Source organism: Mycteria americana, chromosome 11 (assembly GCF_035582795.1).
Source record: "Mycteria americana isolate JAX WOST 10 ecotype Jacksonville Zoo and Gardens chromosome 11, USCA_MyAme_1.0, whole genome shotgun sequence".
In the NCBI taxonomy this organism is placed as follows: Eukaryota; Metazoa; Chordata; class Aves; order Ciconiiformes; family Ciconiidae; genus Mycteria; species Mycteria americana.
In genome coordinates this window covers 12,817,338-12,833,095 of record NC_134375.1, presented here as the reverse complement: position 1 = coordinate 12,833,095, position 15,758 = coordinate 12,817,338, and positions in this window count along the sequence as shown.

Genomic DNA, 15,758 nt, shown 5'->3' with positions numbered 1-15,758 from the left:
ACTATAAAGCAATGTACTTGTTAGCACGGTGGTACTTGTTTACTCTGATGAACTCTGACTTTGAAAGACTCTGACAGGACTTAGCTGCACTCTTTTAATCTAAGAGTATAACCTGTAATCAATAAGAAAGGCTTTTAAAATCATCAATAATTTATTCAAAATTATTCAGTTTTTCAGCCTTCCAGGAACACTGTTTGTGATTCATTGTAATTTCAGCATAAATAACATGTTAATTTTACCCTTCTCCAACTATAATGTTGTTGCTGCAATATGAATTAATACTGAAAAGCTACAATTCATTCTGTTATGTAAAATATTAAAAGACTGGTAGACGCTATATAGTTGTCATCGTGCTTGTGCCAGTTTGAAGCAAAGCGATTTCTGCGGCAGATATAGATGGCATACAGCAGGTCTCAGCACACCAGTGCAGATAGCCTGAAGGAAGGGTCTCAGTGCATATTTTGCAGATCCTGTGCTATAGAAAATGCTGATCTCATCTGGAAAGCGACTGTGTGAACGTGTGGACACAGAGTTTTATGTGCACTGTCTCTCAGTGATTCCTGTACAGATGTGTTCAATTTATAATTCAAGGTTATCTCTTCAACAGCCAGACTCAGCAAATTCATCCTAAGATCTGAGATTCAACCTGGGTTCACTCATTCCTTCCTTCTTTCCTACTATCCTTCCTTCCATCCTGATTTCAGTCTTTCATTTCACTGGTTGTTCTAGACTAACAAAGATACAGATGTATTTTTATACCCTAAAGAAAACTGTATGTTTCCAACTACACTCAGAGGTGACAAGTCTAGAGTTGATGTCCTTAATTTACAAAGCAGAATCAAACTGCACCCATTCGCCTCAGGATATATGTATCCTCCCTGACAAGCAACATAACAAGGAAGCACTGCAAATTTCCTGTATGTAAAATTTCTGTAGATCCAGCATTATTTTAGGTAGATGCGTTTGTCTGGCTGACATTTCAAAATAGACGTATATGCAGATATCATGGAACTACTTTTGTAACAAGCATAAAAAAACATTTTCTGTACTTAGTAGAAACTTGATAAAAAAGTATAAGGGAATAACATTACTAGCTAATTGGAAAACTGCTGTATGAACACACACGTGGAAGGTGACCTCATCAGCAGAGGTGGCGAAGCATTGGCATTAAAAGCACAAAATTCTTTAACTTGCTTATGTGGACACTGATATGATAAATGTCTTGGTGTTAAGAGGACTGTATCCTGAACAAGAAGCGCAGCTTCTTATGGCTGCCTCTGTTTCCAGCCCTAGCACTGGCCTATTTGATGCCATTTTACCTTGAGATTGGATTTGCACCCTATCCTTCAGCTAAGCTTAGAAACATATTGATAGGACACAGCATTTCGGGCAAGGGCAGCTTCTGCGTGCGCCCCGTGGCACGCCACCCTCGCTTTGGTGACGCTGAACCTCGCCGCGCTCAATGGGGCTGTGCAGTCCTAAGCAAGAACTGAAATGCCATTTCCTTTCGTGATAGAAATAAGACTCCTCTGCCCACCCTGCTGGACATTTAGGAGAATGACCTTTGGTTTTATTCTTGTTTTGCTGTTAAATATTGTTTAACGTGCAAGAAGCCTCTTACGCTACTTGCTAGGCTTGAGCTCAGTGAACACCTGCAAAGCCCTGACTGTATAAGCAGCTTACACAGGGATATTCCCTGCACAACCACAGCTTGTTTTGTGCCACTAATTCATATGAAGGACAGAGGTCAGGAGCCTTTAAGGTTCAACACGTAAAATAATACACAAAAATGAGCACAGAAAACAATACCTGCAAATTTTCATTTTTCAGTGGCGATAATGAGAACACTGTTACATTTAAAATGTAATTTTTTGGTTTTTAACTCGCCATTGTCTTCTTGTTTTGCTTTAACCTGCAAAACTCCCCATCAGGTTCTCTATGTTATTCTTTCTCTTGTGTGGAGCACACAATTAAGTGATAAAGCGATGTTTTTGACATCTGTCTGATTTCCATGACAACAGATTATGAAACCAGGTGTAGTGAGCATGTGAGACAAAAACTAAGAAAAAGGAAGAAGCTAAATGAAGATTTAATCAGTATGAAGAACAGCAACAAAGGGTGGGAAGGAAGCACGTAACAAAGATATTTCGTTTATAGGAGGAATGTGTTTTCCTATTTGCTTTCCGCTATCCAAACATTAGGATATAAGAATAACCTGTACTCATTAAGGAAAGGCAACATTAATAGAATTTAAAAAGAAAAGAGCCCTGGTCTAGCTTGTGGCCCTCACTAAGCAAGTCATGGGTCCTTCCCCGCAGGCAGGAGAGTGGTGGTGAGGGTAACACTCGCCCTTGCCATCCAGCCAACACCCGCTCTCCAAGTTGAGCAACACCAGAGCACCATGACCAGCATGCCTATATGTCAGCCACCAAATACTATTCCTTCTTTCTCTTCCTCTTATGAAAAACATGACCTATAAGGAAAGATGGAAGGAATGTGAGCTATTTTGTCATGACAAAATAGCCTGAAGGGACATACACATTTCAAATGCCTAAAAGGTCACTTGAGGGAAGAGACTAACCTGTTTTCCATGCCTGCTGTGAATTGGACAAAGGAGGAATGAGTCCAGATTGCAGTAAGAGATACTTAAGTTTTTAAGAAAAAAATCTTCATAATAGTTTGGAAAGGTGATTGCTGCAAAAAAATACTAAGGGAAGCTGCGGACTCTCCATAATGGGGGTCAAGAACAGGTCAGAGAAGCATCTGTCAAGGCTGATTCAGGGAGAGCTGGTCCTCTCTGGGAGTGGGAGAGGATTGTATGGTCTTTCTGAATCTCTCCGAGCCAAATTTTCTACTGTATTCAGACCACAAGCATTGAAAACTCCTTAATTCTTTAGCCTAAGTGATTTCAGCTTCAGTAGTTTGCTTCTACCACTTGCTTACATTCATAAACTATGTCATAACAGGCTAAGCTGGACATCTTGAAGTACCACCAAAAAAGGCAAGCAAAGAAAATAACTATAATCCACAGTATTTTGAAAAGAAGAGGCATAAATAAGTTTTAAAGCCATGAGCACATAGAGAAAGAAATCATGGGAAGAGACCTGACTGACTGAGCAAAGAACTGGTATTTAGACTCCGTGTTAGTATTTCCAAAGCCAGGCAGTGAATAATAATGGGAAGACTGATGTTGCCTGATTTTCAAGGGATATCTTCTATCCATTTTAGTGAAGTAATTCTGAATACACTTGGATTTCCTTCAGGAATTTTCTTTCCACAGGTGAGGAGGTCACTTAGAGGCACTGGAAAGCAGCTCTGGCAAGTGTAATTCGTCGACTTGACTTGCAGTGAGAACAGCTCTGAGCTCGTGGCTGGGAGAGCGGTCAGGAAGAAATACATGTGAATTTTGAAACATTTGTCAACAGCGTTAGGAGTTCAATTTGGCACAGGCAGGGGTATAATAATGCTAGAGTTACTTTTGGGTCTTTGTACGCTGCAATATAAATCTTACAGTAGCTTAATTTGTGTTCATTTTATGTGTGAAACATTAATAGATTTTTAATATACTGGCACTAGATAAAATGAACTTCAGCACCATCAAAAAGAAAAATTGACTTTGCACAGTACACAAGGAAATACACTTACGGCATTTTACACTGCTCTCATAAGTTGTGTGAGAGGTCAGTATGGGTGAAACACAGGTTACATGGCCTTGAAGATTTGTTAGCTGTAGTAAATAATTGTTATTGGACTAGAGACCACAAAGTGTAGGTATATGTGCAGCTTGCTGCAACTGAAACACTAAAAGGCTTCCAAAGCATGCAAAAATCAGGCTATACTGACTAGATTAATTCTATATCTAGAATTTAATCTAGATTAATTCTAAATTTATTATTTTCTATATTATGTTATTATTATAACTGACTAGGCAGTTACAACCGCCAGCTGAGTCCACTCTTCTTTATTTATTTTAATGGCCTTAAATCACTCGCAGTATTGGAAATGGTGACTGACCTACCTGGAACCTCTTGTAAACATTGCCCATAGACATCCCTCAGTAAATTGAAAGATGTGGACTTTTTCTGTATAGAGAGAGGTTTGCTCATGTACTATTAAAATCTATAGCACATGCTGAACCAAATTAGAGAAGGTAAAAAGCTGAATACTGAAGCACTGAACTTAGGCAGTTTCCATTAACGGGGCTTTCTGTCCTGTGCAGGAAATGCAAAACAGATCCAGTGCAATTACTTAGCCATGTTCTAGATATAGTCTTGTACTGGATAAACAAAAAAAAGGCTTTCTCTATGCCTCTTCTATCATTGCCATCAGTGTGCTCATAAATATTTTACATTTTTTGGCTGCAAGCTCTACTTTCTTGTTTTATATGTTTGCCCAATAGCTAGTGCAATCAACTCTTCATCTTGAGGATTAATACTGAAATATTAAAATGCTGAGATTCTCTTCTCTGACTGCTGTCAATGAGCTGCTCCTGTGTGCACCGGAGGAGGAACCAGCCTTCCACAGGAGCAAATCCATTCAACAGGGTTAACAGTAAGCTTCAACATTATTTTGGGTAGCTGGTGTTTTTCATGCAAACTGCATCACAAATGTTATATGCAGTTATAAAGTTAATACAAAAAGCAGATGGAGAGAAATTAAAAGAGATAGTCAAGGGAGAAGAGATGAGATATAAAAATAGATGGAACTGGTGAAGCATGGAAGTTGCAGAAAAGCTGTTCCAGATGCCAGGAGCTACTCCAGAGAGGAGTCTCACCCCAGCAACGGGAAGCGGTATGGAAGTACACTGAGCAGTTTAAGGGACAAAGGGAAGAATATGCAAAAAACCTTTAATGATTGCTCCAAAACCAAGCAAATACTATTTTGAATTCCGCATTTCTTGCAAATTATATAATGAACTTAAAAGAAGCAAATATACTTACCCTCAATATCAGCAGTTAGACAAAATTTCACACCTTATTTATTAATATCCTATCTAGAAAATATAGACGGATATTTTTCATTTTAAGACAGCGAGCAAAAGCAAAAGAGTGTGTGTACATATGTTATTGCATACCTACTTTACTTTGCACCCATAGAAACTCTTTACTGTTTGCTTAATTTATTAAAGGTCTTAGCACATACCCCAATTTATCTCATAATCCACGTATTGTGTGGCCAGGTCTGGGATTCAGATAGTGTGGATGCCATAGTTTCTGCTTTACACCATGCTGACTAGCACCTCCTCCTGTATGAAACACTCTCGCTGCAGTACTTCTGGATGGAAAAATATGACTCTATGCTTTCATAGAAACATTAATTACCTTATACATTTTTCTTTTTGATACAATGTTGTCTAAACCAAAGCCACCTCAAGAGGTAAATCCATAAACCCTCAGGGAACAAAACTTGAAATAATAGATATATGTGTGTGTATATATATATTATCTGTATGTGTATATATATTTTTTTTCAATCGTCCTTTCTAACGTAAGTGGCTGATAAAGGTAGAGTAGGAAAATGTGTCATTTTCTTATAACCTCATTGACCACACTGATGAATATAACTTTATTAGAAGGAGCAGATGTTGTCTTAAACCCTCGAGGTGTCTCTGATAAGGAGCATTGCCTTTCTGAATTTGCCAGCAAATAGTATCTAATACTTCAATCTCACTACTACGTACAACTCCACAAAACAGCGTTTCTCTCTTTCAGACAATGAGTCATTAGTCTTTGCAATGTTGGTTGTGCTCTTAGGACTGTCTTTGTCACAGCATGAGCCAAGTCAGTCTTATCTGGTTTACAAATATTTTTACACATACAATCTACGTTTTGTCTTTCATTCAAGTATTTGCGACCTTCAGTGTAACCCACGGTGATCACTGGTACAGATATCCTGACTTGAATGGTTACTTTCTAGACTGAAATGTGTTGCTTTCTGTGGGAGCCAAATTGTTTCCCAGAAGACTTTTCAGACTGGAGAGGCTCTCTATAGCAGGCTCCCCATCAATACAAAGCTTAGACAATGTAAGAATATAGCAATTAGATGACATTTGTGGCCATTACCATCAAAGAACAGTATATTAATGAGGTTATACAGAACTGTTTCCCAGTATTTCCTTAGAAACTCTTGTTGGGTCTACCCATAAATGTCTCATAAAAGCTATAAATATTCAAGAAAGGAAGTCAGTTACATATAAAGACCTCTAATAGGCACTATGAATGAATTCTGAACTGTATAATAGCCAGGCACCTGTGAAAAATGGTGAGAGGATGTGATCTATACATTATATATGAGGCACTTTGCTACAGCTGCAAAGATTTCTAGTTATTCAACGAAGCTAGAAAATTAAAACGAGCATATAACAAAAATGTCATTCAAATTAAGTCTTGTATGGTGTTGCTTCTTACTCAGCGATCATTATAATAATTAGTTTTGCACAAAATAGATTTATAAAAGCTCATAAATTCAAGTAACATGCAAATTCTGATTTCTTGTATTTATTTAACTTTCTACAAGCTACTTGAAATGTTTTTGTGATCAAAGTAAATTAATAATTCCAAGAAAATGCAACAGGCAGAGTTGGACACTGAGAAGTCACTGAAATACATTTCAGTTACATTGTGTTTATCTTCAATACACAGCTAATAAAATCATGGCAATATCAATACTTAAAAATTTTACTGAACTCTTAGGTTTTCTCTCTCCTTCCTCTCTTCATTCTTTTTCTTTTAATCAGTAGCAGAAGCGAAACTTGCTTCAGGTCCTTGGCTCACATTGACATCAATAAAAATTTGTCATGGGCATTGAGGAAAGCAATTCGTAGCTGCAAAACACATCAGGAAGGGCCTGTCGTTTCAGGTGGAGCTGTCTGACATAGTCTGCAGATTTACAGAAGACTCATTCAGAGGGCCTGAACCCACACAGCCTTTTTGAGGCTAATGGACGAACAGTAAATTACACCAACTAAAAATCTGGCATCTTCACTCATGACTGTCCTCAGCATAAGATTTGCAAGTGATGGACCTCCTCGTGCAAAGTCTTTGCCCAGTCGCTGTAATTCATTGCACAGGGGCTCTGCACTTCAGGAATGGTATTAAACAAACAAAGGGATGATCTCTCCTGTCAGGCCGCTGTTGTTATGGCATGCTGCCTCTTTGACACAGCAGGGAGCAGGCACCCTACCTGCCCAGCTCAGGTGGGTGAAGGCATCTGAGCCAGCCTGTGAGTGAACCCCGAGTGGTCCCACCACCATGCTGTTGGGCAGGTATTGAAGCACTGTGCATTACTCTGCAAAATATGCTTGGAAAGAAAAAAAGGAGACTGCATTTTCTTTTTCCTAGCTAAACAAGTTTCTCTCTTTTCTCACAGTTCTGTCTTAGATAGGTTGAGAAAATTACTGGTGGCTGGAAAAAGCAGTTATGGGAAAGTCTGTTCTCAACTCCACAATAGGATTCCACTGCTGAGAATAAAATTTCAAAATAAAATCAGAGAAGCACCAGAAGATTTCTTGTTTCTCCGATCATTTCTATTAAAGCCTGACACGACACCTCTTTAAGATGCTTCAGTCACTCATGTTACATGGTAGACTTGAGAAACTTGAGATGTCTTTGTGTTTGTACCAGTACCCAGACAAAAGAGAGGTTCCTTCAGCACGCGGCAGTTTTATAGCTGTGTGATACACAACCCCTTCTTCACTTTATGTGACAGATGCCTGTCTTTCTGGAAACACCATTCCTGTGATTTCTGTTGAAGATATTCTTGTGCAACTCTTACTACACCTGAGCATCGACTGAGTGGGCAAAAAGCTACATCTGTGCCTGAGCGCTTATGCCAGAATGCACTTTAGCTTCAACGGGCTGAAGTCCAGCACCTGCTACGGAGCCTTCCCTTTCTGAAAATTGCTGGAATGGTCCTATTAACTTGTGTTTCCAGCCTTTCTCACCTGGTGGTTTGTAATTTTCAGGGAAGAGATGGATATCACATTTACATGCTTTGGAGGTTTAAGAAAATCATGTACCAGCACCAGGAAACATATGCCACAACTAGAGGTCACAAACATAAGTGTTTATTTGAATACTACTTAATGAATGACTGTTCTGGCAAAATAAAAAATTAATGAATGCATTTACTGATGACAAATGCTGTTATGATCTTTAGGCACTGAAGTTGAAAAACTTACATAACAGGACATGAACACAGCACTGTTAACACTGTTCTTTAAAATATTTGTGTTGTAGGAAATAATAGCTGTATGTAAAAGTCCTTGAGATTTTGGTTGTTAAGATACTTTCCAAAATACCAAGTTATTTTTCACCTTTTGGGAATGAAACACTTTCATTAATGCTCCAACCTGTGGGTCTGCATGGTCACAAGTTACCTACAAAAACTACCTCGGACTAGGAAAAAGTTTTCACTTTCAATGCACCTGAATAATTCTCACAGTTTTGCTTTTCTGTACGGCTCAGCAGCTGGGAGTAGTCCCTTAGCTATTCTTGTTCTCTTTTTTCTTAATAGATTTTTCATCTGTCTTCTTCCAAATGTAAGCAGGAAGATATGCTGCAGTAAAACCTGTTGCCACCAGCCTCTTCTTCAACCACAGAAGCACAGCATTCCCCCAGGGATGATCCCCTCTGGAGAAAGACCAAAAAAACCACCACAAAACATGAATATTTATCCCTACAGCTCTGCAGAAGGAAGAATTTTCATCTCTTTTTCTATGTCTGTTCCATCTCTTTTTCTATGTCTGTAACTGCAGCAAAAAAGGGGCAAAAAATTCCCTTCTCATGATAGTGGGAAGAAAATACAATCACTACAGTACTCGTGGAAGTCCTGTGCCTCATGAATTCATCCCACGGTAAAGCACTGTGCATTGGCAGCGCTGGGGAAGCCTGCCGTGCGTTTCCTGGGGTGACACCCGGGGTTAGTTCCTCCCTTAAGGAGTCATCAGCAGTCCAAGGACCAGGCTGGAGCCTCGGCTGGTGTGAATCAGCCTAAATACATCAACTTTGATTCACTGCTTTGATTTACTGTGGCCGAGAATCTGATTCTGTACATTAAAGACTGGCCGTGGGAAGGTATGTCAAGGCTGTAGAGATATACTCTCCACAATTTGGATCAAAGTAATGAGCACTCGAGGAGGAATATAAAGAGAACTGAGTTAATTTTAAAATTTATGGGAGTCCTTTATCATCCAAACTCCAATGGAAATGATTGCCTTGAAGATTATAACACGCATACAGAAGCCAGCCGTGGACTGGCTTTTAATCGTTCTCAAAATTGATTTAAAAATACAGTATAAGAGCTAAAATATTAAAAATAAAAAGCTTCATAACAAGTTCATTCTTAAGCATTTTTGCCTTTGATGTAAGGAAGACATTTTATGTGTTGAAAAATCTCCAGTGCTAGGTCTAGGCACCAATCTTTAAGGAAGGGATTATTCCATATATGTGGTTGTACATCACCTACTGAAGGGAAGTCCAAGGCTATAATTAGGCATCTCTCAGTGTCATCATGTTAAGTATCTTTGGATAATTGTTGCTACCCACATGGTTATCCATATGTTTTACTGTGAAGTATGATTAATACTCCTCTTCTTCAATACAATAAGTATTTTATGCAGGGAATACATCTTTATGAACAGAAAAATTCCTGTGTAACAGGAAAATAAAGCTCCTAATCCTGCCATTCTCCTGGGTAGAATTCAGCCCAGTAAATGGCATCGACGTCTTCGTTTCCATGAGTTGTTTATAGTGACAGGAGGTCCCCCAGATAAGGCAGGCTGCTCAAAATCTACCATCTGTCCAGAAAACATAGCCCGATGCTTTTTAAAGTTTTAAATAGGCATTGTTTTTTATGCCTGTTTTTTTCGTCGTGCATTAACACATTTTGAAGAGGGGAGAACATCCCCTAATTGCTGCGTGCACTGCTCAGGGACTGCATTCACAGCCTTGCAAAGAACTGACACAACTCTTCCGAAAATGCCTGAGAATTATGAATTGGAGAAGTGATGAAAAAACTACCAGCTTTCTTTAAGCAGTTGAACACCGGAGCAATTTGTAATTTATTTTATTAAGCCATGGAAAGCTGTATTTGCTTCTCAGTAAAGCACAAACTGCCTGCTTAAATCCCTAGCCTCTTGTTTGTTAGTGGCAATTCTGTACGCTCTCTGACCAGCCTACATCCCCACCTGCCCCAATCTTGTACAAGGCTTACCAGCAGGGAAAACAGCTAAAAATTGCAGTTATTAGTCACTATTCTCCTCTTCTTGTGAGTCATTAACATCAATTACTAACCACTGCATTGTCAATTAAGACTATCACTTGCTGCTATTCACTGCTAATGTGCTAATTGTCATCAATTTACTGCTTCAATTATGTGGTCATATACTTGCCTCGAGGTATACTAATTTGATATAAGGATCTTGAGGAGAAACATGTTCTCTGAGTGATTTTAATGCACAAAAAGAAACTTGGAGTGAGTCTGAACATGTTGGATGTACTTGTAGTATGCTCCTAGTGAAAAATTATTCTAACAGACAGATGATGGTAAGGAAAAAAAAATGTGTTTAAGCTGAATATTTTATAGGATTCCTGTTTATTCGTGACCCTTCCACTGAAATTATGATGATATTTTACCTGAAATGGATTCATAGATCTTGTTCACTCTGTAATCATGTATATATTTTTGCCTAGTTATATCTGATTGCTTACTGCATATTGTACTTTCTAATGAGTATTGAATTATTAATCTGCTGCCTAGTCTGTCCCCGCATACAAAAGGGAAAGAAGTCTGATGTCATTGAAGCACAGTCTATTGTGTTCCCTTCAAGAAGCAGAAGCAAACTTTAGGATTCAGCAGTGTGTCAAATTCTTACTACAGATGTAACCAAGTTCTCTGACAGGTTTTAAATAATATGTTTTTGGTGTGCTTTATGTGACACTAAGCTGCCCTGAAAATAGTAGAGCAAGTCTGCTAGCAAGAATAAAATCAGACAATCTCCTAAAAAAAAATAAAAAAAAAACTGTGTCTCTCCTGACTCTATTTTTCAATCCTTAGGCAAATAACCTTGTAGGCTGCATGAAATAGTTTAATTTCTCTTATATTGTTGCTCAGCAATACAAGGAAGCAAACCAGAGACATACTTATCTATAGCAAGGGTCTGGTGAAAATGATGTATCCTCTTCCCATCAAAGGGATATTGATTTTTCAGCTGGGCCTTCTAATTAATAATAATATTTTGATAGGCACCTGATTTCCATGGGCAATATTTATTCAAGGTGGTGGTGGGGATCATCATCCAAATCATTTCAGTAAACAAGTGATTCTCATAAACCCTCCGTTTAGCAGGTGGAAGCTGTGCTGTAAGTGCCTCCCAGCCCCAAGCTCTGCTAGCTGGGACCCCAGTGCTGCTGCCTGCCCAGCTTGGAGGGGAGCCTGTCCGGTGGCCAGGTAGGCTGCAACAGGGCAGGTGCCGGGGGGTCCGGCAGTGGGGAGAGACCAATGCAGATCTGATGTGACAGCTTTGAGCTGAGACACTTCTTAAAATGTTTGCCCTGGAGACAAGTGTCTTTACGCTGAGGCTACTGGTTATCTTGCTTTTCACTGGGTAGGCTTTGGACAGACTGATGGCGATTTGTTAAAAATTAATGTTAAATAACAGTTCTCGTTACTTGTGTAAAATCCGTTGTATTATCTTCCACCTTACTGGCAGTTGCTCTGATGCAATTTGCCGTTGCTGTGTGGATTTCATGTCTGCATGTGCAGAAAGCTTTGGTGCATCTGTCTGCCTGTTAGTTTGTGCCTAGCTATGCAATTTGGTGCTTGCGTGTCCAACCTTCATGTCGGCTGGTATTTTAATATAAAAGGGTATTGGGGGCGGAGGGGTGGCTTTGTAATTTTTAACCTTTAATTGGCTCTCGCAACCTCTTTTCTTCACACGCTGCATGAGAGGGACAATGTAAATGGCTCTTTTAGTAGTTGGCATCTTTGCTTTCTGTTGACTTGTTCCTATCTAATGCTAAAGCTGGTTTTCATCTTTAAAGGTATACCAGGTTCAGTACATTAATTTAAATTTTTGATGTAAAGGAATAATACCAGAATAATAAATGAAGATGTCAGTTAGTTTGTTTAGGATCTTTTTAGATCAGCTTGAGGAAAACTTGGAGAAGAGAGACCAGTTTCAAATGTTTTGGAACTGTTGGGTTAAACATTGCTTTGGCTCTATCACTACTGAAACATGGGCTTCACTGGAACTAAGTGGCATAAATTTTGGTATGTTTTTTCCAGCTCTAGATTTGGTTTTTTTGCTTATCTGTTATCTCTGTTCTGGGACTAAAATTTCTGGAAAAGAATAACCCAATAGAGGGTACAGATTCTGTACATTTTGACTGCTTCTTGTTGAAATTAGTTTAATGTAACAATTACTTTTTTTCCCAACTAATTCCATGCTTTCTGTATAAACATACTTGAAATGTGATTCTATATTTGGGAATGCAGTAGTCAAATGGGAGGAGGAGGGAAGTACTGAATAATAAGGTGGGAATGAGTCTCCCAGTCAAGTCGCTGGGGCCAGGTGAGCAGTTTCGTGAAGGGCAACAATCCCTTATGCACGTACATCACCCTCTGCCCATGCAACTCCATTACACGGTGCTAATAAAGCCATTGACTCCAGAGTGTGTTCTTGTATCAACGTGGTGTGGTTGTGATGTAAATGCGGACGTTAGTGCAGGCTCTGATCCCCTCTGAAAATGTGATATCTCGATGCCGCTTAGAAAGCCTAAATAGATCAGCTTTGCATGGCCAGGCAGATCTACCTAGAACTTTAAAAAGCATGTAGACACACATTTTGTTGATGTATAAATATCTCCCAGACTCTCTAAATTGGCTAGTTAAAATTTCATTTCTACAGTTGATGTTCTCATTTTCTGGCGCTACTGGGTTCATGACCGGTAACCTCATATTTTATTTTGTGCCTGAAGGACAGAAGTGACTAGTACACATTTACTGACCGTGACAGTCTCAAGTTCTGCAGATTCTACATCTGACGATTACTTTCTTTCACAACCATTTCTCTTTGATCTCACCACTAAAAGCAAAATGTAAAACTGACAAGGCATCTGCTTCCAAAACCTTCTTCCTACAGTGGCCCTGTGAGCACCTTGACCGTGAATACCAGCTTGCTGCCTGCTCATTCACATTGCAATTTAAAGCTACTGAAAACATCTACATAAATTGGGAACCTGTCCGCTTCCCAAACCCTTCGGAGAGACAGTGGGTACTCCAGTGTGTACATACACCTGGGGACTTCTGAGAACGTGCTATAAAAAATAATGTAACACCCATAAGATGGACAGGAGAGAAGCATACTGTTTATGAAGTATTAGCCAAAAACTCTTCCGAGTGGTGAGGGAAGTGGAACTACAAGAGCTGTGGAGATGTTTCTTGGTGGTGACAGTGTTGCTATCTGGTCTCAATAAAGGTACATGCATGTTAATGAGATACGAAATCGTTGTTAGCCATACAGACATGGCTGGCTTAGTGCTCACTGTTCCGTGGGATGAGGCAGAGATGTGAAACGAGAAAAAAAAAAAAAAGAGGACTTGCAGAGCCTTGGTGCATGCATGCAGGGGAATTGCAGCTAGGCGATGCGGGTGGGTGTGTTTTAGTGTGACAAGTCTGAAGAATAATGGTCTTCCCTGACCTCGCTCTCCCAGCTGCAAACTCCTACTCCAGACGTAAGAGGCTGCAGTTAAAAATAAAGATCTTTGCCTTTCCATCCTGCTTGTTGCAGGTGTCGCCCCCCCCCCCCCCCCCCCCCGAATCCTAATTATCATGTTTGTTTATTTTAACTGTAACTATAAGAGTAGTGATCCTCCTTTATTAATGATGGGGAAGGGGAGAAATAAACAGCCCATAAATTATGTTAGCATCAGATGATCATCTGGAAACTGTTGGGTAGATCTCTAAGGACAAAGACAAAAAGAAGGAAAGTCTGGTGATGTGGTTAGGAAGTAACAAAGTTGTTGATTACTTAAGAAATATAAAATAAATAATAAGAAATTGCCAACGTGCACATTGGTTTTTAGTTTTGTTGGGGGGTTTTTTTGGGGGGGGGAGTGGGGGGGAGTTAAAACTTTTTTTCTTCCTCAGATAATTTGCTCTAGTTCTATAAATTATTTCAAAGACTTGAATACTTTTTTTTCCCCTTGAAAACTTCCATCCAGTTTTATTGTTTAGGTAGGTAATACCACAAATACAGATGGCATTTACCCTTGCCTTGTTTCCTCCCAATCTGTTCTCTTTTCTGGGTTAATACCTTCTCCCACTCTGCTCTTCTATTTCAATATAGAGTGTTTAAAAATAAAATGGCAGATTTCTCTTCGCTTTTCCTCTCTTTCTTCACATCTATATTTTGACTTTGTTACCTTTGGCTCACCTCATCTGCCTACATAGAAAGCTTTTTTTGTTTGTTTGTCAGATTTTCTATATAACTTTTCCTATAACTCAGAGAAAGCAGTTGTTAAAGAATAACTTTCATGCCTTTCAACCCAATTTATTTTTTCTTAACAAATTTTGTTCTTTACAACTGTGATTTGCAAAAAGACAAGTGAGGAGTTAAGGGGAAGAAAAAACAGGAGGGTGCGGGGGGAAAAGTATGCATTTTAGTTTTGGTTTCTGCCTATAATCAGGACATTGGGTCCATTTTTCTCTATTACAATTGAAGATATTGAATTTGGAGATTCATGCATGAACTAAAAATTGGCAGGAAAAAAAATCAATTTAGTGAAATACATAGAAAGTTCTTACAATGAAATTGTGTGGGGAGCAGGGGTGTCAGATTGATCTGTAATAGAACTTTTTTCCCTAAAAAAATTATTTAACCACAGTAATTTCTTTATAAAAAAAATCAAGAAGCAAATATTGTTCACAATGTAAAAGTTAAAATATAGCATTTTGAAAACAGAAATGAAACTCTTCTGTCTTCTTCAAAACGTCATACTTCATTTTGGAAGTACTCCAAAAGAAATCATTTAAGACTTTCAAATGAACCTGGGGTTTTTTCTTCCTCTAAAAGCATTCTTTAAGCCAGACTCTGTTTTTTAATACTTTCAGCTTCCCTGATACTGGTCTATTGGATGGATTTACCGTGAACAGAACAAAAATACTCTATATCCCCTTGCAATTGTGATACTTCCCTGTCCCAATTACATAAAAAAGGTTCATGCCAGACCATCCTGTCATTTGCAAACTTTGTCACATTTTGTCACAGCAGGGATCAATATTTGCCATGGTGCCAATGCGGCAGTTCCATATGCTGCCTCTTTTGTTAGCGCCTTGCACAGAGGGTATGGCAAAAATAACACTGCGGTGCTACTACTGCTGTCCCTCGGGAGAGGTTAGTGCCATGGAGCTGTACAAATGGATTTGGGCTCCTATTAAGGTGTATATGGTCACATTTCTGTTGGTAGAACAGAAAAGGCAACAAGCAGCTTCGCTACGGGTGATGGGGGGCTATGACGACTTGTCTTTTATTTCAGTGGGAGTTGGATGGGTGTTTGGGTGCTTAACAGCACTCCAACATTTTTGCAGGCTGATTAATCCACAAAAATCTTGTAATTATCTGAGTGTTTCCCTCTGGACTTCTTAGCATGTGTTGGTGTCTGGCTCGCTCTTTATAGCATATGCTATCCATTTCCCAAATCTATTACAAACCAATAAAAGAGAACTTACGTGGAGTCAGACTGCATGACTGCTCTTTC